At 39.8% G+C, this 22,070-nt stretch overlaps 2 protein-coding genes across 6 annotated transcripts in view; one reads left to right on the top strand and one right to left on the bottom strand.

The window, feature by feature from the left end:
• The window catches only part of LOC307037339 (ras-related protein Rab-7L1-like), a 584,338-nt gene that overhangs the window by 332,479 nt on the left and 229,789 nt on the right, over positions 1 to 22,070 (bottom strand). The window lies entirely within an intron of this gene.
• The window catches only part of oprl1 (opiate receptor-like 1), a 62,889-nt gene continuing 56,592 nt past the window's right edge, over positions 15,774 to 22,070 (top strand). Inside the window, exon 1 of the mRNA XM_079674529.1 lies at positions 15,774 to 16,057. The gene's annotated coding sequence lies outside the window, so the exon portion shown is untranslated. The remainder of the gene's footprint in view (positions 16,058 to 22,070) is intronic.

Genomic DNA, 22,070 nt, shown 5'->3' with positions numbered 1-22,070 from the left:
TTTTTGTCCTGCCCGGTTTTTGATCCCTGCCTGCCTGTTTACGGATCTCGAGTTCCTGCCTGCTCCCTGTCTGCTTTTGTTTGCCTGTCTGACGGATTTCCTGGTTTTGACCCTGCCTGTCCCTGACCTGAATAAACTGAACATTGCTATACGCTGGTTGTATCTGAGTCGTGCTATTGGGTTCTGATCTGTACCTGTGATCGTGACAATGTCTGAGTAATCTGAAACGCCCCAAAAACAACATCTCGAGCAATCTAGTCAAAAAAAGTCAACTTTATTGTAAATGTATTTTATATGACTTTAGAAGTTATGGACATATCACGCAGAAACATGGCAAACGTTGATGGCTCTTAAATAAAGCACATCTTTCTAGCGGTTCCACATAATGACTCAAAGCTCACGAACATCAAAGTCTGAGGAACAACTTTCTAAATGCACCATTACCCTTGCTGGAGGTCTGTTCTTCTTCAGTGCTATTCTAGATTATATTGTAATGACAGCTGCCAGTAACAACGCCAACGTTTTGTCCCTTTGCGATTTTGTTCCCTCTGTAACACAATCCTATCAGAGTATAGGAAACCATGTTCAATATGTCTACTCGCCGTTCTATACGTTCTATGTAATGCTTTCAAAGCTTTTACTCTTGGGAGAAAAAATACACCCAAGCCTTTCCTTTCAAAATCATCCTACTTGAGATGCAGTACGAATAAAATGCTCTCTCTCTGTCCCCCCTCTTTCATACTGTCCAAGCTCCTGCTCTCCAATTCCTTCTTCATCATCCACCCTGCTTGAATTCTATCAGCAATAAAACAGGCTCTTAGTTTTTTTTCTCCCTTTGTCTCTTAAGAAATATACTCTTGACTATTTTTCACTTCAGAAGCAGCAACATTTTGCACTATGTACATTATCTCTTTTATATATATCCTGCTACTTAAACAGTTATTTTGTGGGGTTTTTTGGTGAATTATTGAGTGTTCTTGCACTTTAATGTGTGAGTTTTTTTATACCTCAGGACTGAGGGAAACAGTATTTCGATCTTTCTGTGTCTCCAAACATATTTTGAGATTGACAATAAAGTTTACTTTGACTTATTCCTTTCCCCTTAATCTCTTTTGCTGTCAACAACACTTCTGCGGTTCAATTAAAAAACCCACCAGAGTTTAACTGCATATTTAAGAATTTAAAATGTTACCTATAAAAGGAACAATTGTATATTTCCAAAATTCTAAATTACCAATATTTGGAGTACGACCGTAGCACTGTTTCAACTATACTACCCAGCTATGGAAAGCACACAGGGTCAAACTTAAAACGCAAATAGATCAAGGTATATTGAAGGCCATGCATGAGCAGCACAATAATTCCTGGTTGATGAAGGCGCTGGTGAACAATGGATAACAAGATGGGTTCAAATATAACGAAATTAGGCTATGTTTGGACAATCTTTAGAAATGGTACAGTCCTTTTTTTCAGTCGGTCTGGTTTGCTTTGATTCCTCCAGGCCTGTCCACAGTGCATTTCAGCCACAACAAATCCTAATTAGAGAGAAAGTGTGAAACATGGCAAATCTTTGAAGTTGAATCACTCCACCAAGGTATCCGCACAGTATGCAAATTTGCCAAATATACGTGTGTGCCTTTACTGTATGCTAATCAGTTTGGATTTTGAGGCATCCCAGTCAAATTTAGCACCAACACAGAAGTAGCAAGCTGCGCCTCCAGGCTTTAGGCCTTCTGACAATTACTGTGTCTTCTCTCCACCCTGCTCTCTTCTTTCTCTCTTCTTCTCTCCACCAGCCTCATATTTTGCTCCTATTTACTCTATTTCAGTTATTTTTCCTGGAGGCGTGTTTACAACCAGCAGACATTATAATCTGTATTCTCTTTCTCTTTTTGTCTGTCTTAATGCCTGGTTTCATGACAGTCACCACAATCAAAACGAGCAGCATTTCACAATACGCAGTTTGATTTTTTATAGTTTATATGAGTAAATAGAAATGCAATTAACTCAAATACATGTTGTTATGTGATGGGATGTTCACATACTGTCACTCAAGGAATAAATGCCTTTTAAATGTAACAGGCTGATGTTTTTGCCATTTGGCTCAGTAGTAGTCATCATGGACATGGTTTTAAGAATTACATTTGACTTTGCTTCTTTCCATTTATTAATTAAACTTTTTCCAGAGTTCAGTGTCAGCTATATTGTATGTCATTATTTGATTGTTAATTATCTCCCAGTGCTTGTATACAGTACCTGCCCTTAATTTCACCCTTTAGTAATACAGACTGCATGAAGAAATATACAAAAGTGTGTGTAATACAAAGCTGTTGATAGACTTGGTGGGCAATGTGTATCTTATGACTAATTGAAGATTTAACCTATAACTCTGAAGAGGTAGGTCTACAGACAGGGTAGATTATGTAAGAAAATGCAAGGCTAGTTGATTCATGTAGCACATTTAATCTACAAGGTACTCAAATTGCATAACATATCATGAAAAGCTAGATGACAATGACTAGCCATTCAGGTAAAGTTTCTGAGACTAGTGACACTAACACAGTTAAGCTCATTGTTTTCCTCTGCATTAGATGAAAGTGTAAGAAAGCAGGTTTAAAACCAGCATTATATTTCTTTACTCACCGGTTATCAAACCATTCACCCACACATCTCTCAACCTCTTGCTCCTTGGTTTGTGTTCTTCTTTTTTTTCTCTGTCCACCATAAATCATTTGCACATCGAAGCAAACTGCGGTGCAATACATACAAAATTAAGTCTTGACTACAGTGCTAAGTGCTTAGTGTACTGGAAGCTTAAGGGCTAATACATTGTTACCTTATCTATGGAGGTCGATTGATATTAATCTGATCAGCAATTGCCAGTAAAATCAATCCATGCCTCACACTGCCTGCAGCTTACATTGTTTTGATTTTTTTTTACGTGTACCCTTGTTTTGTAAATGTGATGACAATTTAAGCTTTTCCATTTTGCAGGGGTAACAATAATTCATGAAACCCACTCCTTGTGTAATGCTTATGAAATGCAGGATTGGTGAAGTACATCATCTTCACAATTTGCCTCTTGTCAACCTGTGGCATGTATTCTCTTCTGCTTTTGTCCCCTCGGTCCAGTTTCATCCCCTACACTTGTCACTCATGTTGATGAGCTGTCAGCCAGTCTAGCGCTGAGGTAAACTCCATCTTAAAAGCCTCTACAGACGTTAAGGGAGCAGCCGATCTGTGGGATATGTGGAGTTCTGAATCGAAACAGATTTAATATGGCATTGGGGCTGTGTTGTTGGTAGCTCTTAGGTATATTGTACGAGCAAGACGTGAAAAATGATTCAGCAAATGTTATCTTTCAGATCAGGTCACATAGCGCCAAAGGACTGACTTCAAATCAATGTGAAGGCTGCCATTTTCCCAAAGGGCTCAAGTCCGTTGGAGTGTGACCTCTGAGTATCAATAACTAGACCAGTTTTTCTTCAGGTTAGCATGAAATTGCTACAGTAGTTGAATTTCATTGCACTCTTCCCATTATATATATTTATTGTGTACAATTGGATACTTTTGCCTGATGGTGTAAGGGAAAAGTTCAACACATCTATCGGAGATTATAATCCAAAAATTATACATGTCAGCGACAAATCTAAAGTACAGAAAATATTTTTTAGCTACATTCTCATGATCAAAAGCGTTGGAAGATCTTTCCTTATAAGAAAGGCCAGTCGGAAAGCTACATAATCCTCTGGGTATCATGAGTATTTGCAGCATATTTAATCGCACACTGGCCAGTAGTTTGGTCTATATCCAACATCTGGATGTTATGGTGCCACAGCTACAAATGATTAAAAGATGCTTCAACACTTATAAATAATAAAGACCTTGACACGAGTAACATTTAATTCAATTGTCCAGATATTTACATGCAGTAGTCCTCTTTAGCAATGTCAGAATTAGAATACCTTTATTAGTCCCACGGAGGGGGCATTTACATTGTTACAGCAGAAAAGAGCCAAAGACAGCTTAATGTTACCTGAAGCATGCATACAACACATTTATTACAGATTAAAAAAATATTATATTAAAAAAAAGTTACACAATTTACAAAATACACATCCTGTAAAAGTTCTGAGGATTTAGCAGGTATATTGCACATATTAACGGCATACATATATATACTGTATATTGCACATATTGCACATAGTTGGTTGGTATTTAACAACAAAGGGTGTTATAGTCCAGACCAGAAGCAGTCAGAAAAAGCCTTTCCTTGGTCTTGTTGGGCATCACAACAGCTTGTTGAGTCCAGAGACTGACAGACTGACTGATGAACTCCCTCTCCTCTGAATGGCCCTGCGGCGGACGCTGCCAAACACTTACTGAGGCAAGGTAATGGAGTGAAAACAGATCAGACAGGCTGTGTTGTTCTGCCAACCATGATCCATTTAACACACAACATTCAGCCTTAGGACGATTTCCTTCTTAATAGGTCTTCTTAGTGGCCGAAACAATCGCTGTTCAATTAATGTATCGTTATTTTTGGATAAACTGGAATGCAATCAAAAGGCCTGTACATCTTTGCATTTTATTTCAATTATTTCTCCTTGCACTGTGGGACTGCAATTAGGCTCTCTGCTTAGTATTTTTTTGTTAACCTTCTACAATTTAAGTATTTACAATCACTTTCAAACCATTTAATTTCAACCCAAAATATATATTTGTCAATATTTATAATAACAAACAACGTGCAAGTTCCTTGGTGTGAATTCTAAAACCGTTAACACACTTATGACACAAACACTATAACAAATGTATTTTATTTTTGTACTTTTATAGTGAGAGGTCAGAGTTGCAACTCATTTCGTTTTTACCAGGTCAAACCCTGGCGTTAACATCGTTTTTGCCCTTTGTGTTCCAGTTGGTTGATTGGTCCATTAGGTTTTGTTGTATTAAGTTTGTTTTCTGGTGTTTACAAAATGGAAAGCACCTTCCTAATCATCAGTAGATAATTTGTTTAAACATAACTTAGAATCAGTAATATTTTTGTATGTCAATTTGACACTGATTAATGTTGTATTGTATAATATTTCTCATGTAAAAGATGTGTATTATTGTTTTACACATTTGAAATAAATCAAATCAATCTAATTTAAAAGTGCATTGACCTTTGTGATCAAAAACAGCAACAACAAAAAAAAGGCTGCACTGATCAAACACTCATCTCCTGGTGAGAGTGGAAAACTAACTGAACGGAAGGATGTTTAAAACAAATAGAAATATCTATTAATTTTTCATGTATGCTGAAGGAAGGGCTGTTTACGCAGCTACAGCAGGATTATAAATGGTTTCTATGGCAACCACCATCATAAAGTGTGGGTTTAGTGTATGGTTGTTAAACTTTGGGAAAATGTCAAGACAATTATGGGTAATTTCTTTGTTTACCAGTTGTTGTTTAAATAAGGAGCAGGAAGATAATGAAGCTTTTACATTCACCAAATCTCTGCTCCTCTCTTCCCTCAACAAGAACACATGAACTCTTTACTGCAGCTAAAGGTGAACCTGAATACTGACAAGAAAAAGAGCTACTGTATGTCCTTGTCTTTTTAGACGTTTGCTTTTAAGGTATTCAAGATGTGCATTGGCTTGTAGATAAAGGAAAACATGCTTTGCACAAATAGTTTTTATATAGTAAATGGTTATGTTATTATAATATTATAATTATATATAAATGATGCCAAATATAGTTGTAATATTGTTTAACAGACACTGATAGGTTATTTATTTATTTAGCAGGGACATTGCAGGGCAGGGACATAGCAGGGAGATTGCAGGGCAGGGACATGGCAGGGACATTGTTAACAATTAAAACATGAAATATGCCAAGTGTAAATATGCCGGATTTAGCTTTGAGCTACTTTCAATCCGCAGTCCCACACATGAAGAAAATGAAAAGGACAAACATAGCAGTACAAATACATAAAATGCAAGAAAAGTGCAAGAGTAAGGACACATCTTAATAAGTTGCCTTCAGCATTTAACTGAGTTAATTTGCATTACGACCGATACTCTCTTGACTTCCAGACACAGTTTAAGAAGTATTTGGATTTAAATTGTCATGTATCTCAAGTGCACATAGGAGAAGGCGCTCTCTGTTAAAATCCATGAGGAAGAGTGGAGAGATATTTGAAGACATGATAAATCAATTCAGCCTGCAATTGTACCGAAGTAGTAGAATTTAAAATGATTTAAACATGTACATTACCATTTGGTTCTTACAGTACATTAACATGAAAGCAGAAGCTCAATGATGGGTATTTTATTTATCAGTTGTTTGTTTTGTTAAATGTGCGACGTACATGTTAACCGTGAATACATGATCCAGATAGAGCAAATAAACATTGCACTTAAATACATTTCAGTCAGGACCATTTCCGTCAAATAGACTTTATTTACTTTTTTCAATAGGTTATTTGGTGGTATTGGTCCATTATGGGAGTTCTCGCCATTCAACATGCTCACTTGAAATCCTGAGTCCGAGAGAGCACCTCTTCACCTTTCCAGGTACCCACCTGGAAAAGCTTAAGGCAGGAAAAGCAGAAGCAAGAGACCCTCATACTGTATGCTACAGATCAGATCAGGCATCGATGACATCAAAAGTGACATTGATTGCAGATGAGGATAAGTAGTGTGAAGGCTAAAGCAGCCCTTTATGAAATGTACCATGATGCATAGAGGGAAACAGCTTTTCTATTGGCTGATGGGGCTGACCTTGACTCCTTGCCCTACCTGAACTCATGCATGCTCAATTCCTGAGTTTGGTTACTACAGCTTTTCAGAGAAGTAAGCACCTTTCTAGCCAAGGTTAAAAACCTTTCTTTTTAATGCAGCCTATCCTGAGGTCCTTTAACCGTGCCTTATCATTGCACTTTTAGTTGCAGCCAGTATTTTATCGCTTTTATGAATTGTCTTTTTTTGTTTTGTTTTTTGATTATTATGTGTTAAATGCCTGTGAAGCACTTTGAATTGCCTCTGTGTCTTAAAAATGTGCTATACAAATAAACTAACCTTGAACCTTGAACCTTAAGCAGGGCAGAGCTGTGCAACATTTGGGAGCAGAAGACATCCACACCTAAAATTGGTTTCTATTAAAGCAAAGAAAATCACAGCTCATGCCACCGCTGCAAGTCCCCTGAACCTGTTGTTAGCACGCTGGAGCCCATAGAGTCCAGCCGAGTGACCTGAAGCGATGATGAGTTTCCCCTCTGAGCAGCCCTGGGGCGCACCCAGACAAACAGCTCTCTATACCAGCGTAATGAGGCCGAAGCAGGAGGGACAGGAGCCTGCTCTTAGACCCACTGGGACCCCCTTTTGTCCTTCTGTTATGTTGTTCGTGTCAGAAGGCAAACTTTTCATATTTATCCGGCCAAAAACCCATGTCATGCTGTGTGTGTGTGGCAAAGAATGAAATAGTGCAGTGTAATCTGGAGGAGAAGATAAGCTGTAACAGAGGGGTGTCATATTTCTTTTTTTATTATCTCAGTTGGATATGTCGAGTCCCATTTTATGTGCATTCTTTGTCACTGTTTAATCTCCTGGAGGTTACAGACAGGCATGTTATACCTTTGTGAAACATGCTGTCTCGAGCGGCTTCCTCTCACCTGCTACCACAAGTTACCCAATCGTTAGTGATGAAGTTTTAATACAATGATACATTCTACCTTAATGAATGTCAAACTTGATTTTGTAGCTTTGTGTACAGATTTGGGGACGACCAAAATTACATTTGAAGGGTTGTTGTATATTAATAGCACCTGTTAGCAAATCCGTAACAAGTTCATTGGATAAGCCACGATAACTTACATAAATATTGACTTGCTCTGCTGGACACTCACTCAATTGTACTCACCTTTTTATTCATAAGTTTTCGTCCAAGCTCTCTGTTACTCTTTTTACTGACGTTAATGCGGAATGCCACGGGTAGCAAGAGAATACAAACTGAAAATGAACGGTTGCAGTAATGTTTTTTTCACGAAGGATCACTTTCTGCTTTTTAATTATGTCCACATAATATCCGTTCAAAATAGTCTTATAAAAGGAGCCTCGTTAGCATTACTTACCACATTTAATGTCAGTCATAAAAATGTAAAAGCAGCAGGTCTGGTTTACGTCTCCCTTCTCCTCACCTTGTTAGCTACCTTCATTTGAATTCAAAATCTTCTGTGTGTCCCTGCGGGCGTGACTTCATGCTGCCTTAACACAAGAGTAATAAGAAGCGAGAATTCATTCATACCCACTGCAATTAGTTTACTTAATTTGCCCATGAAATTATGCAGCGTCCTTGTTCTTTGTGTTTAGCATTAAAGAGTAACATTTCGTTGCAATATGCTTTTTGTGAATAAAAAGCCTAGTTGCGCATTCTATGGTATGTGCTCCGTCTGTGACAAACTAATTACACTTGTGTTTATTTAACGTGAATACTTGTGTTAGGAGAAATATAATATAACAGTCTAACCTGGCTTGAGAACATTTAAAGTACCTATTATTATAGAATCACATGAGAAAATACATTGCAAACGGTTGACCAGAAGTGAGCTCAGAAGGAGAGCATAATTCAACTCTCATAAATGATGTTGCCAGAAACTAGTGGCCATTAGAGGAATTGCATCTTCAGGCTTCTGCCATGCAGCCTCATGTATTTTTTTTTACCATTGTCTAAGACACTAATTTGATGATTTGAGAGGCGGGCCTTGTGTTGTGGCTGTTGCAGATTCCTTCTTAGAGATACATGATTCTAGGTAAGTAGTTTTCACTCGTTTAAATGTTGGTATCAACTTTACCACAGGTATCAGTTCATGGTTTATGTGAAGCTAAAGTTCAGTTCTCTTTTGTTAGTTGCCTAGCAACATAGACAAAAGCAAAGTGCATCAAGTCTGATGGGGGCGTTTTCAAAGGTCTGCTCTTTTCAATCTCCAACTTTCGCTGTTTCTGATCAGAGCCTTAGAAAGACCACCGTAGTAGCTTTGTGAAATGCAAAAATGTATGAATCTCATTTTTCTTTCATTATTAGTCTTTCAATACGTTACGAAAATCCTTGTATAAAGTATTCATATCCTGACAGTTTCTGTAATTATCCCACACGACTGACAAACACATAAAAACATAAGCAGCAGGGTCCAGCTCTTTCTCACTGGGTCTCTGACTTTGAAAACTGATTTTCATGTCTTGCTGTTAAGCCATCTGCCATCCAGCCTGTGAGGCATCTAAGGTTAGTTAGGCATGTACTACCTCAACCCCATCTCTTTTTGTGAGTTTTTCCTCTTCCTTTTCCTATCCCTAACTCTCTGCTCTATTACTCTAAATAATACATCAAGGACACACAACACTTGTAAACATCAAACCACCCTACCTGCCCCACACATTCTTTAACTCACACTACGGCTGAACGTTAGTGCCCCCTATGGCCGGTACAGAAAAACACCAGCAAGCTCTGTGCACGTCCTTCACCTCCTCTCTCTGTTCTTTTACTCATGAGTGCCTGTCAGAGTGTTCTTGCAGAAGACAGAAGCTCTGAGCTTCAGCCAGAAAGTCATTGCATGAATAGCACATCAGCCATATAGGGGAAAAGTCCCTTTTTAAGCTGCACTAAATCACTTCCTGTCATCTTAAAACCCTGGCATTACTTGAGTTATCTCAAACACTTCATTTTCTCTACAAATAAAGATCATCCTTCTATTCTTTCTCAAAGAATATCAGATATTTTATTGTATTAACATGCGTTTGCTAAATCACATTTGTTTGAGTGTGTCTCTAAGAATACTTGCAAAAATGTCTGCACACAAAATGAAATTGTAGACTGCTAGATGCCTGATACAGTACAACCTGTTCTGTAATAAGAACTGGAGCACTGCTTCCTTCAAAAACCAACAGATTGGGAATAAAACGCTGAGTAAGACTGGAGCGAAACATTTTGAATGTTTTCTGTGTCCTTCACAACTAAAAAGAAAATTGTTCTATTCTGCCTTATTAAATGATTAGCTCCCAAAAACATATAAAATGACGACAAATTCAAAGATATTGGAAACATTTTTCAGCATTATTTAAACTTATGTGTGTAACCATGGAGGCTGCATGCAACTTTAATGCAATCACATTCAATATAAACAACGGAAGCATTGACCATTATATTGAATTCCCTGCTACACCTTTGCTAATTTCAAATACAAGTTATATGTATAAAGGGAAACATTTTATTCATAGGTTATTCAAAGTCCTCAGAGACCTCGGGGGTTCCCAGTACTCTGAGGGCAAACACTAAAGTGCCAAGGAGAGTTTGTTTAGATATCATTCATGTGTTCCCACTAGAGGTAAAAAGTATGTTTCAAGACACAATGTCTTTAGAGATACCTATAAGCTTCCACCCAGATTCCCTTGGGTCCACCAACAAAACACAGACAATGTAAACAGACAAATCCAAATATGAAGGAAATGTGAAATGACTACAATAAAGTAATTGGTCCTATTTACTGATAATGAGTTGTCTTTCTTTGCCCTTTGTCCAAGGCCAGTTCTACAAATGCTCATGTCACATGTATATCCTCCACAAACAGTATAGATTCATATAAATGCATTATTCATATCTAGGTGGGGTGAAAATATAAGAGAATCTCCAGGGAAAAGTTGAGACGAGATTTGAGCTCAGGTCAGCAGGGGACTTCAGAAGAAGTGTATTTAATGAGTCCTCTGTGGTTCCTTTGGAGCCTTTAGTCAGCCCCAATAAACAAACAACACCTTAACCAATTCCCACTGCAACTCTGCTATTTATTTTATTTGTTCACTGAGTATATGTTCTCTTTTCGAGACAGTTATGCATGCTGTACTCTTCTGTGTTTTACTAATAAGTTCAAATCTGTGCTTGGCAGTGTTGCCCATTCAGCTCCATGCCGCTCGAACCACACACAGCTCAGAATAATTAAATGAATATTTGCTGCTCTTCATTTAATATGCCTTTTAAACAAATCAAAAGTGTTTAATATTAATCACATTTCAATGGATGTCTCTTTCTAATTCAGTATTGTCGAACAAGACGATTTACCTGGGTGTTAACAGGAGACACACACACTAAGTGTTTGTGTCCACGTTGAGTGGTTCAATAATCTGAGGCCAATTACCTGTAATTAGGTATACTTACATTACAGCTGTTGACACGTGTCCTGAGGAACTGAATGTGTTGTAATGTTACATTTGAACACATTTACACTGAACTTCTCTGCTATAATGGGTTGAGTATGTAAGTCACTTTGGATAAATGTAATGTAATGTAATGTTTGATAAATACAATTTCATAATAAACGCCATGGATTTTTTAAAATGCTTTTTGTTTGTTGCATTTTCAGTAATATCAATTTGAAGTTCAATTTGAAGCTTTTTCACCATCCTAAAAAACTGAACACTGCAAAAGAACACTGTGTTGCAGAACATTAGTCTCAGTTTGAACCAGATGAGCTGAAGGACTCAAATGACTTAATCTGATGCAAGAAAATGAACCCAGCACATACTCCTGAAGAGTCCTGAGATGTCTGCTTGACTAGGCATCACACAGACACAATACAGCCAGAATGAACCTTGTGTAAGACTTTGACACACACACATGCACGCACACACACACACACACACACACACACACACACACACACACACACACAAAATAGTTAATTATCCGGGATTTAGCTTACTGCGTCAGTCTTTTTGGGGTTTTCCCTTTCCTGTAGTGAGTGACATGGGTTTTAGCACGTAAATGGACTGCACTTTTTGAACATAAAAGCAGGTAAATATGTCACACTAGAGGCACAAAATACAAAAATAAATAAATAAAAAATTCTAATATCAAATAGAAAATGAGCATTATATATTGTCTTTAAAGAGAAAGTTGCAGGTTTTTGTTTTTTTTTACTACATTTATGCTTAACCTTGCCTGAAAATTACAATTAAAAATGTTAATGCAGGATTTGCAGGACAGGAATTCAGAGGAAAAGGAGCCGTTTTGAGCTCTGCTACTAAAAACTGCTTTTTTTTAACGTCATTCGTCAAACGCGTCATATTACGTCACATGGGGGAGTTAACTTTCTCGGACTCGTTCTCTGCCCAATCCGCGGTACTAGTTTGTCTCTCCCCTCCGGTACACGGCACCGTAAGACGTAGTGTGGAGTTGCATTAGGTAACGTTCTGGTGGCTGTACTGCTCCAGCCGTCTCCTTTGTGTTTGTTTGTTTCCCCCTGTCTGTGTTGTTTGTGTGGGCGTGGTGGCTGTCACTCCTGGCTCCCGGCTCAACCTCCACTCACCTGCTGCAATCAGCTGTGCACCCTCCCCGACTACACACCTGCTTTCCATCAAGCCATTTACAACGGCATATCAACGGAGGCTCCACAACCTTTCTCCGCCAGATCGTCAAGTATCAGCCGTATCTCGTGTCTCTCCTCCGGTACACAGCACCATAGTGTGGAGTTGCATTAGGTAACGCGAGATATGGCTGATACTTGCGCATTAGTTTCTGTTATGGATCAGTATCAACAGTCCTGCCAGTAACGTTACTATATTATCAATACTACTTTAGTTATAGCCTGATATATGATTGCTAACTTTACAATGTTGTGATGTGACTGACGTTAGCTAACATGCTAACGCCGGTCACTCACCAAGACAGCTGCTCTGTTCTCCACTGGTTCTCCACACACCAAAGCTCCATTTCTGTCCAATGGCCGTTATTTTTTCTAATCCTTGGCTGCTCCTGGTCTCTTGGACGCCTAGCAGGCTCATAATTATAATCATATGCATTTGAATATATATTTTCAACCTCTTCTGTGTCAAAACTAGCATTGTGATCCATGTTTATTCATACGTTAGACCGGCCGCTCTCCCCCTTGTTTCCCCCATGTTAGGTCACACGCGGGAAGTCACGTGCGGAGGCTTTTTAATGCTGAAGTGAAAATGTCTTACTAAAACGACGCCAGATGTCACTGTAGTGTATATTTCTGTATATTTTTTGGAAAATCTAGTGTATTCATCATTTTCCTACATATTTATTCACTGGTGTCTCTAACCTGCAAGTTGCTCTTTAAACTACCGGCCAATCGACACAAGCAATTTTCGAGCATTTCTCAAATGGTATAACCTTTGCATTCAATAAAAGGATTGCTGATCACCTGTAGATATGTTTTGAAGTCTTACAAGGCCTTGGCATATGATCACATAGGTTACAAGCATTCGATTGAAGTTATAAAACATGTCAAAACAAATGTGGGAAGACATAATGCAGCACGTGAAAAGGTAACCTGACGCGCCAGATGCTTTGATTTCAAAGAATCATCTGCCATGCCGTCATTTGAAAATGTTTGGACTTGGTAGGTGATTGGATGAACCATCTGTCAATCTTATCTTGTCTTAACGAAGCCAGTTGGGAAAAGAAGAAAAACCCTGGCGCATTTCCACTACAGCGCGGAGCTCGCTTTAAGCGTGCAGAGCCGTGCGGGTCCCGTTTTTTGTTGCATTTCCACTTAGCGTAGTACCGGCTAGCGGGTACTATTTCACAGTTATTCTGGCCCCATAAAATCGAGGTTCTTTCCTGGCCAACAACCAGGCTGAGCCGGGCTGAGTATGCTAGACTAGAGAGAGAATCGCTGGCAAGGGGGCTACAACTACAACAAAATGAACATATTTGACCGTGATTTAATTGTAATACACGTTCCAAAATGATGCCGAAGTAACAACATACTGATACCGGATAGTAAAAAACATGAATTAATGCTTTGACAAGTCTGCAGACAGACGGCAGGCGAAAAACCTTTTAAAATGCGTGTTTTCTAAATGGAGATCGGCTAAGCTAACGCAGTATATACTCCGACCGTCCACACTCACAACAACGGCCTATACAGAGATAAATAAACCAGCGACTGTATTAGCCATGAAACAGACAGTCTGTGGTTTGTACTTGTTTAACTTTTGTCTAGTTTCTGAAAAGATATGAGGAGCTATGAGCTTGAGTGCTAACAGCTAACGGTTGATGTTGTTTTTCTGGGGCGCTCATTGAAGATGACGTCACGGATCCGCCTACACTGCGTTACTATAGTTACTGCCCCAGCTACTAAACTGTAATGGAAATGCAGCATAAAGTGAGCCAGTCCTAACAAGGCCTAGCCATACCGAGCGAGGCCCTGTAGTGGAAATGCGCCAATAGAGAGCCGAAGTCCCTCCCTTTCCGGTGGAACTCCATTGGACCTTATTTCGGAAAAATAGCTAACAAGGTACACTCCTGTGTTTTGTTTTAGCAACTAGTTTTCTCGTTAAGAACTGCGTGATCGCTGTGTATGCTGTGGATAACATTAGTGTTGGCAAGGACAAGGTACACAGAAAACTAGTTGCTAAAACAAAACACGGGAGTGTACCTTGTTAGCTAATGTTAGCTAGCTGACATTAACGATACACATTACACTCGTTTAACAATCACTGAAACATTGTTCAGCCGGTCCCGCATGCTGGCTCTTACGGAACCGACTAACTCGCCTTTTGTGTAATACAGTAGCAGCTCTCAACATGCCCAGACGTGTAATGATTTTCACCTCCTTTAATACTTTTCACCTCATTCTGGTGTTGGTGACGTGTATTGTGCGAGACCAGAGATGTAGTTCATTGAGCCGTTTCACACACAAATAAGTGTTACTTCACAGTTTTACGACAAACTGACTTTTTTGACGTGGAAAGGATTTTTTAAGATTGACAAACATGTAATTCATGGCACAATTCAAACGGGATCGAAAGATAACTTTTCTCTCGCCATTGACTTCAATACATAATTTTTCCGAAATAAGGTCCCACGGCGTTCCACCGGAAAGGGAGGGACTTCGGCTCTCTTGCAAACTACAACTTTAAGCCTAGACAAGACCAGACATAATTTCAACTGATATGTGATCCTGTTCTTCATGCCTGATCTTGCGATAATGAAAGAGAACAGCTGCAAAAAATCTGTCCCTTAGATTAATATATTTTAGATTGAAAGTCCTTTCTTTATTTATCTGATCTTAAAAACCCACAAAAAAAAAAAGAAAACCTCCTGTTTTGTACCACATCATTGCATTAAAGTACAGTCATACTATGTCACGCAAATATATATTCTGTCAGACTTCAAGCATGTGTCTCATGTTTGTGTAGCCAGCAAAATATCTGAAGTTTTTTTATCAAGCAGTAGCCTACATCACAGGATCAGACTGCAAAACACCCTCCCAATTGGAAGCATACATCGCCTTTTTCTTTGGATATTATGATAATGTTAACATATGGGGTTACAGTAACATGTCGTACTACTCCTCTAATCATGAGTACATGGCTTCCTCTTTGGATGTTTAACAGCAGGTTATGCTCGTCCAGAAAGACATTTCAAACGCACACGAGCACACATTTTAAAATGCCTGTCGGTGGTGTAAAAGAATTTCGGGAGCGATGCACGTTTACAGAAAGAGCAGATCCAAATGCTCATACAAGAAGATGGGTTACAAGTGCGGAGATTGAGAAGCGAGAGACAGAAGGGGGTAGTTGTTGAGCAAGCCCTCATCGATCTGTCGAGAGAGAGACAGAGAGACAGAGGTGGAGAAAGAAAGAGAGAGAGGAATAGAAGAAAGCGCAGCGGCAGGCTGCATCTTCATCCCAGCCGACCCCTCCTCTTCTCACCCCCCCCCCCCCCCCCCCCCCTCTCTCTCTCCCCCCCTCTGTTTCTCTGTCTGCCTGCCAGCTGATGCTGACTGGAGCTAAAGGTTTTTTCTCCCCCCTCGTCATCTTGGGGAAAACCTGGACGGACTGACGGAGATTTGGGAATTTTGACACCGGCTACTACTTGGTGTTGATAGCAGGAAGAAACCAGGAAGAAACTACGAATGTAAAGAAAGCAAACCAACACCGAGAGAGGACGCGGACAGAAAGCAAGACGCAGGACGAAGCACAACAACTTCCAGCGGTTGTGTCCCCGGGGTGGTCTGCGGGAAGCTCTAGAGCTGTTGCTACCAGAAAGGTAGGACATAGCACATGCTGCTACAACACTGCAATTTGTACGAACATGTGCATGTATGTAGACATACTTGTCTGTCCTGGACCACCAGTGTTGGCGCTGCGTGTGAAAACGCGACTCTGTCCGCCTGCAGTCCGTCACTGTGTTTATGTTGGGCTGCTTCAGCTGAAAGGTTGCCATAACACACTGTATAGATACTGATGGCGCGTGGCGCAGCGCGTGCATGACGTGCTTGTATTTCAAAGTGCTGTTCTGCGCATTCATGGTGCATTTAAGTGTGTTTGTACTAGCTTCATGTTGTGGTACGTGTGAGTGACAGGTTTCATGACCAAGACATGTGGAAGAAGTTCGGTGCTAAGTGTGCTTAGTTCAAACACCTGACTACTGACTACTGATTAGTGTGTGCGTGCTCGTGTGGTGCATTTTGGGGTCTTGTGGGTGTTGTGTCAGGCTTGAAGAGGAGGCTTTGGTTAAGCACTTTTTTGTAACACTTTCAAATTGGTGTCTCTTCTACTGTAAGTGTCTGAGTAGGGAATTATCGTGTTACTACTGACTTTGCAGCAGCTTTGTATACTGTGTTTTATGACAACTGCAGGAAAAAAACTTGAGAACATAAGTAGCCTACAACAAATGCAATTTATTTGAGCAGGTTTTCAATTACACTTGCCTATGTCTAGGTTTTCATCAGTTTTGACCTTATTTCACAGTAGCCTATACATGCACTCACTTTGTATGTTCAGAACTGACATAATTGAGAAGGTGGAGTCTTACGGAATGATTCATATCCAGGTCAAACCCAGTGGAGTTTTGGTTTCAGGTGAACTTTAGTGAGAAACCGAAGTTCTTCTAAAGCCTACTCATGACTCTGTGTCAGGGCTTTATAAATTTAAACGTATTCCAAGTCCAATACCAGGATCAGTCGAATCCAGACTAAGTCCAAAAGGCAACCAAGACCAAGTCAGCACTGAATCCAGAGAAATTGATTCAACTAACTAATCCCACAGAAAACAATATGTAAAGAGTAATTGCTGACGAAGATCTTAACAAAAGTGAAATGAACTGAGCAGCTAAGAGAGAGCAGCAAAGATATAAGTTGTTTACTGTATCTGGTTTTAGCCACCTTGACAAAAAGATATCCCGCTGCTACATGTGCAGACGCCAGAAAAACAGAATAATGACAAATTAAAACAGAGATTAGCAATGCTACAGAAGCCAGTAAACCAATAAAGTCCTAAATCAACTGTTCAATAATTTTAAGCAAAAGATGCCTATCTGACAGGCTAGCTAGAAGAGATTAGCTATCTATCTAACTAGCTCGCTATCAGCATATGATGGCTTTCCTAATTTAAAATATAAATATGATTTAATACGGTCAAACAAAAAATGCCGAACTGTGTCTACTCTTCTACCAATAAGTAGAAATATTATAAAAACATTTTCAACATGCTTGTTGTTCTCTGACTGGTCACACTCACACAGCCAGCAGCTCTTCACAGCTCTGAAATTCCCAAATATGTGTTATTTTGGATAAAACAATCAAATATTGGGATTCTAAACAGTTGCTTTTCTTGCCTGAATAAGTATAAAAACACGTAACAGTTTGTTGAAAAGTTTTATATATATTTAAGGCCAACAATGTGCAAACAAATAGCACTTCCACTCTGGACGGAAGTTTGTACATGACATACGTACAAACAGAAGCAGTGACATTTGTTATCAGTGAAGTCAAACAATTTGCTGCAACATAGACAAAAGAAGAGGCAAAGATTGTCTCTTTTTATGTAACCATGAAGAAGCTGGAAGGTTGAAAATAAGCAGATACGATATCTTCCTCCAAAGTTTACCTGAACCGTACGGGCTTATTAACAGCTGTTTGTATAATGTGTTTCCTCTGAGGGGCTGGTTTGTGAGCCTGCATGTATTCAACTCTAATAATTGTTCTTTTGGATGTATGGTGTATACAAACTTATTAGGGATGCACGATATTGGTTTTTTGAAACCGATACCGATAACTTCCTGCTTCTCAAGACCGATACCGATACCGATAACCGATAATAATATAATATATATATATATATTAAATGTACCTTTAGTTTTTTCCTCGTTTTAGCCCTGGGGTCGTCTCTGGCAAACTTCTTGCCTTTTTCAAAAGCCTCGTCGATAGGTAAAAGCCCCGGTGCCTTTGCAGCTGGCTTTGGATTCGCCACTAGTTTAGCAGCGCAGGCGTCTTCGTACGCTTTTAACATACCATCGTAGCGATGGCGATGTTTCAGGTGACTAATCAGGTTGGAAGTATTATAGCTCGTTGCCTTTTTCCCTCCTCGTGGAACTTCTGCATTGAATTTGTTAATACAAATAGCAAGCAAACTATCTAACGGCCCGTCTACACTACAGGCATCGAAAAATGCTTTCAACACTTCGCGCATTCACTTGAATGGGGTGACATAGAAGATTTTTAATCTTCGCCGAACTGCATTGTGGGGAGCATGGCATGGCTTTGCAAGCATCACGAGCATCTATCGGCATCAAAAGTTGAACAATGTTCAACTTTTGAGGCTCGATGCTTGGCATCAGCCAATCAAATCCCGTTTATGCAAATCCCGCCAGTGCAAGCGCAGCCAATCAAACCGCGTGCAAGCTGGGAGAGCCAGACCGCAGTTCATTTCCTCATATTCCAAAAGAGATATTACGGTAGCAAATCACCCGGTTCTTTACGACCAGAACTATTTACAAACCGGAGGAACCAGGCATGGAGGGAGGTGGGTGAAAAGTGGGTGAAACTGGTAGGTTTTTTGCCTGTTTGGAGAGTTTATATCCAGTGTACTTAGTTTTAACATTGCTATTGCTTTGTATGTCGGGGGCGGGAGATTCATGTGATTGGTTGTTGGTCGCGTTGGTCGCAAAAAATCGCCAAGCTTCATGCACGCCCAGCATCAAGATTTTGTGATGCCTGTAGTGTAGACGGGCCGTAACTCTGAAACTTTGAAATAGTCCCATACTACCGACGACATGTATGTTTACTGTCCTGGCTTCACGGCCGCACACCATTTACCTCACAGCCAGGCATGAGTTAGGGAGCGCTGGATTTGTGAAAAACTCCCCTCTTCCTAAACCACTAATACCACAGTACTGGCAAAACAGGAGGAGCCGAGTGAAAAACAAGCGCCCCTCATCCCAATCCACCCACACCGCAGTATTTTTTTCTTTTTTTTTACCCCAAAAATATATTGTATATTATCGGGGCTATTAATACTTTTATCGGGTTTATCGGGATGACGTCATAATTCCTAATATCGGACCGATAATTATCGGGCTGATAATTATCGTGCACCACTAAAACTTATACGTTTATACTTAACAAGGATTCCTTATACTCATGGCCCGTCTCTGTGAATTTTCACAAGATAATTAATGCATTGGGAACACCCTCATTATGGATAGTCTTCCATGCTGAGCCTTATATTTGGCCATATTCAGATTATTGGTTTAAAAAATGCAGCCTCTTAATTAACTTGAATCAATAAATCAACTATTGCCAATAACTCAAAGAATCATAAAGATCAGTTTTCTCCAAAACATTTAGCAATTTATTTTCTTTTATGGTTTCCCAGAATGAAAATATGTGTTCTATGGTGTGAGAAATTATATAATGTTGACATAATCAACCTCCAGACCATACCAAAACCTGAAAACACACACGCATTGGCATCATCAACAACGTTTTAGAACATGTTCTGTGTCACTGCAGCCTTTCCGTATTGCCCAAAAACTGACATTGGTTTTAAATATTGATTTTGATGCTTTTCAGTGTCAACGTCATCAATTACTTTAACTAATTAGGGCCGGTCATTGTATCTTCCTCAGAATGTGCTGTGTGTGGCTCTTCAAATATGTGTTAAAGGATCATAGTTAATTGTTTAACTGAATAGGCTTGGTTGTCGATGGTGTGTTACTGTCTAAATGATCGGACCCAGACCCTTCCCCCCTGCTGTAGGGCTGCATCACTCCCTTTGCATCATTGTGACGAAGATGGCTTCGTCACTGTGGACTGACGGCTTCGGGCTTTGTATATTGCACATGTGTTTTATTTTGAAAAGTGTTCCCTTTCCCCATGTCTGTTTCTGTTGATTGTGTGCACCAAGTACCCTGTGTTGTCTCCTCCCCCCTCACCTGTGTCTTGTTGGGTTAATTAGTGTGTGTGTATTTAGGCTCTGTTTTCCCTGTCAGTGGACAGGTAGTGTAGGGGAGATCCTTGTGGCTGGTGACTGTGTTCACCTGGGCAGCAATATTGAGGCTGTGTCATGTGCCACAGCGATGAATAAATGCCCACACCGGGTTATATTTGAATTCTCTGCCTCTGCCTCCTTTCTTGGTCGGGCCGCTCAACGGTCAGCTTCACAATCATGTATCAACAATTCCCAAAACCACACTGAAATATAATTACTCTGTAATGTCTACTGTAATGCTTTCCTTCTGTTACACATGACTCCAGACTGAATAACAAGACCACAGACCTGAAATAGCCACAGTTTGAGTTCAGCTGATGACACTTGTTGCAGGTCATCCCATTTTCCATCACAAAATAAAAACACCACAAGGCACACATGCATCAGAGGGACTGATTCATTGATTAGGATAACACAAAGGCCGTCTGAGGTTGGAAACAGTGATGGAACACCCCGGTGAATCAGAGTTATTTCTGCTTCATACTGTTGCATGAAATCACATTTCCGTAGTGTATAAACCAGTTGCCATGACCTTACTCTATTTTCATGTGTTATGCATGCTGTATCCGAAATAAAAACATCAGTCTCATTAGTGATATTTTGTCCTCTCACACGTAGTAGTTACTGGTACAGAGGCCCACCCAGAGTGCCGCTGCAGCCGTACATGGACACACACTTCACGTTCTAAATTTAACTGCTTATTCATCAAACCCTTAGGCAGCCAAATCACACACACTGCTGCTTCATCAGAGATTTAACTCATATACACTGAGTCTTAAATGTAGACAATTGATTAAAGAGTGGAAGTAGGAGTGGAAACAAGATCTCAACAGAGTGTAATGGAGAGAAGAAAGGGTTCAATTGATGAGCTAGGAACATTTTATTTTAGTGCACATACAGTGTAACCCACATATTCCCTGCTGTAACCACTGGGATATTCAGAAGCACAGCAGAGTTACTTTGCTGTTTTGATTTGATGAATATTCATGATCAGGTAGAGAGAGGGAAGGAGCCTTCTTCAAGTCAGCATTTTGACGTGTTGCTGCTGCGGCTCGCATGAAGAGGTGTTGCTGAGAAAGAGAGTATTGCCTTTGTAGCCAAAGGCTGATGCTAGATTATGTCTGAGCCCAGTCTCCGTGCAAATAAAACCAATATCAGCTACTTGTATGCTTGAGCTTATTCTTCAGAGTCCATCCACAGCTCATAATCGTGAATGAAGTTGAGTCGTTAGACTGAAGGGTACATCGAGAGATTCACCTTCAGGCTTAGCATCCTCTTCACCAAGGCAAAGTACAGCCTTTGTGTTTGATCTGACACCACGCCAATCCACATCTTACATATACTCGAGTACAAGAACTCAAAATACTTTTACTCCTTTATATCGGGGATTAACACACTGTCAACCCATGCAGTGAAAACTGACTTGCATGCTAATGTTCCAGACCTTGGAAATGGGGCCAACATCATAGATTTGTTTAGCAATTCAAATAGGTCTCGTTTTTTGTCCATCAGAGTCTGAAATTAATGAGGTTTCTCATCACTGTTGCAGCTCAATGAACATTTTGTTCCCGTTCACTGTGTCTGCCTTTTCTGAAATCTATGTTAAACACTTTAACATGGTGAACAACGGGTCAATGGCACCAGACAATATGGAATATATCATGTAACCTCAATTCCAGACTATTTAACCTACCTTTTTCTAAGCCAACATCAACCCTAACCGTAATAGTACCCCCTGCTTCCCATTGATGGACGCTTACTTGGTCAGAGAAGCACTCACTGACCAGTGT

Source organism: Notothenia rossii (assembly GCF_949606895.1).
Source record: "Notothenia rossii genome assembly, chromosome: 4".
Classification (NCBI taxonomy): Eukaryota; Metazoa; Chordata; class Actinopteri; order Perciformes; family Nototheniidae; genus Notothenia; species Notothenia rossii.
The sequence above is the reverse complement of the archived record's forward strand: the minus strand, read 5'-3'. Positions and strand labels throughout refer to the sequence as shown.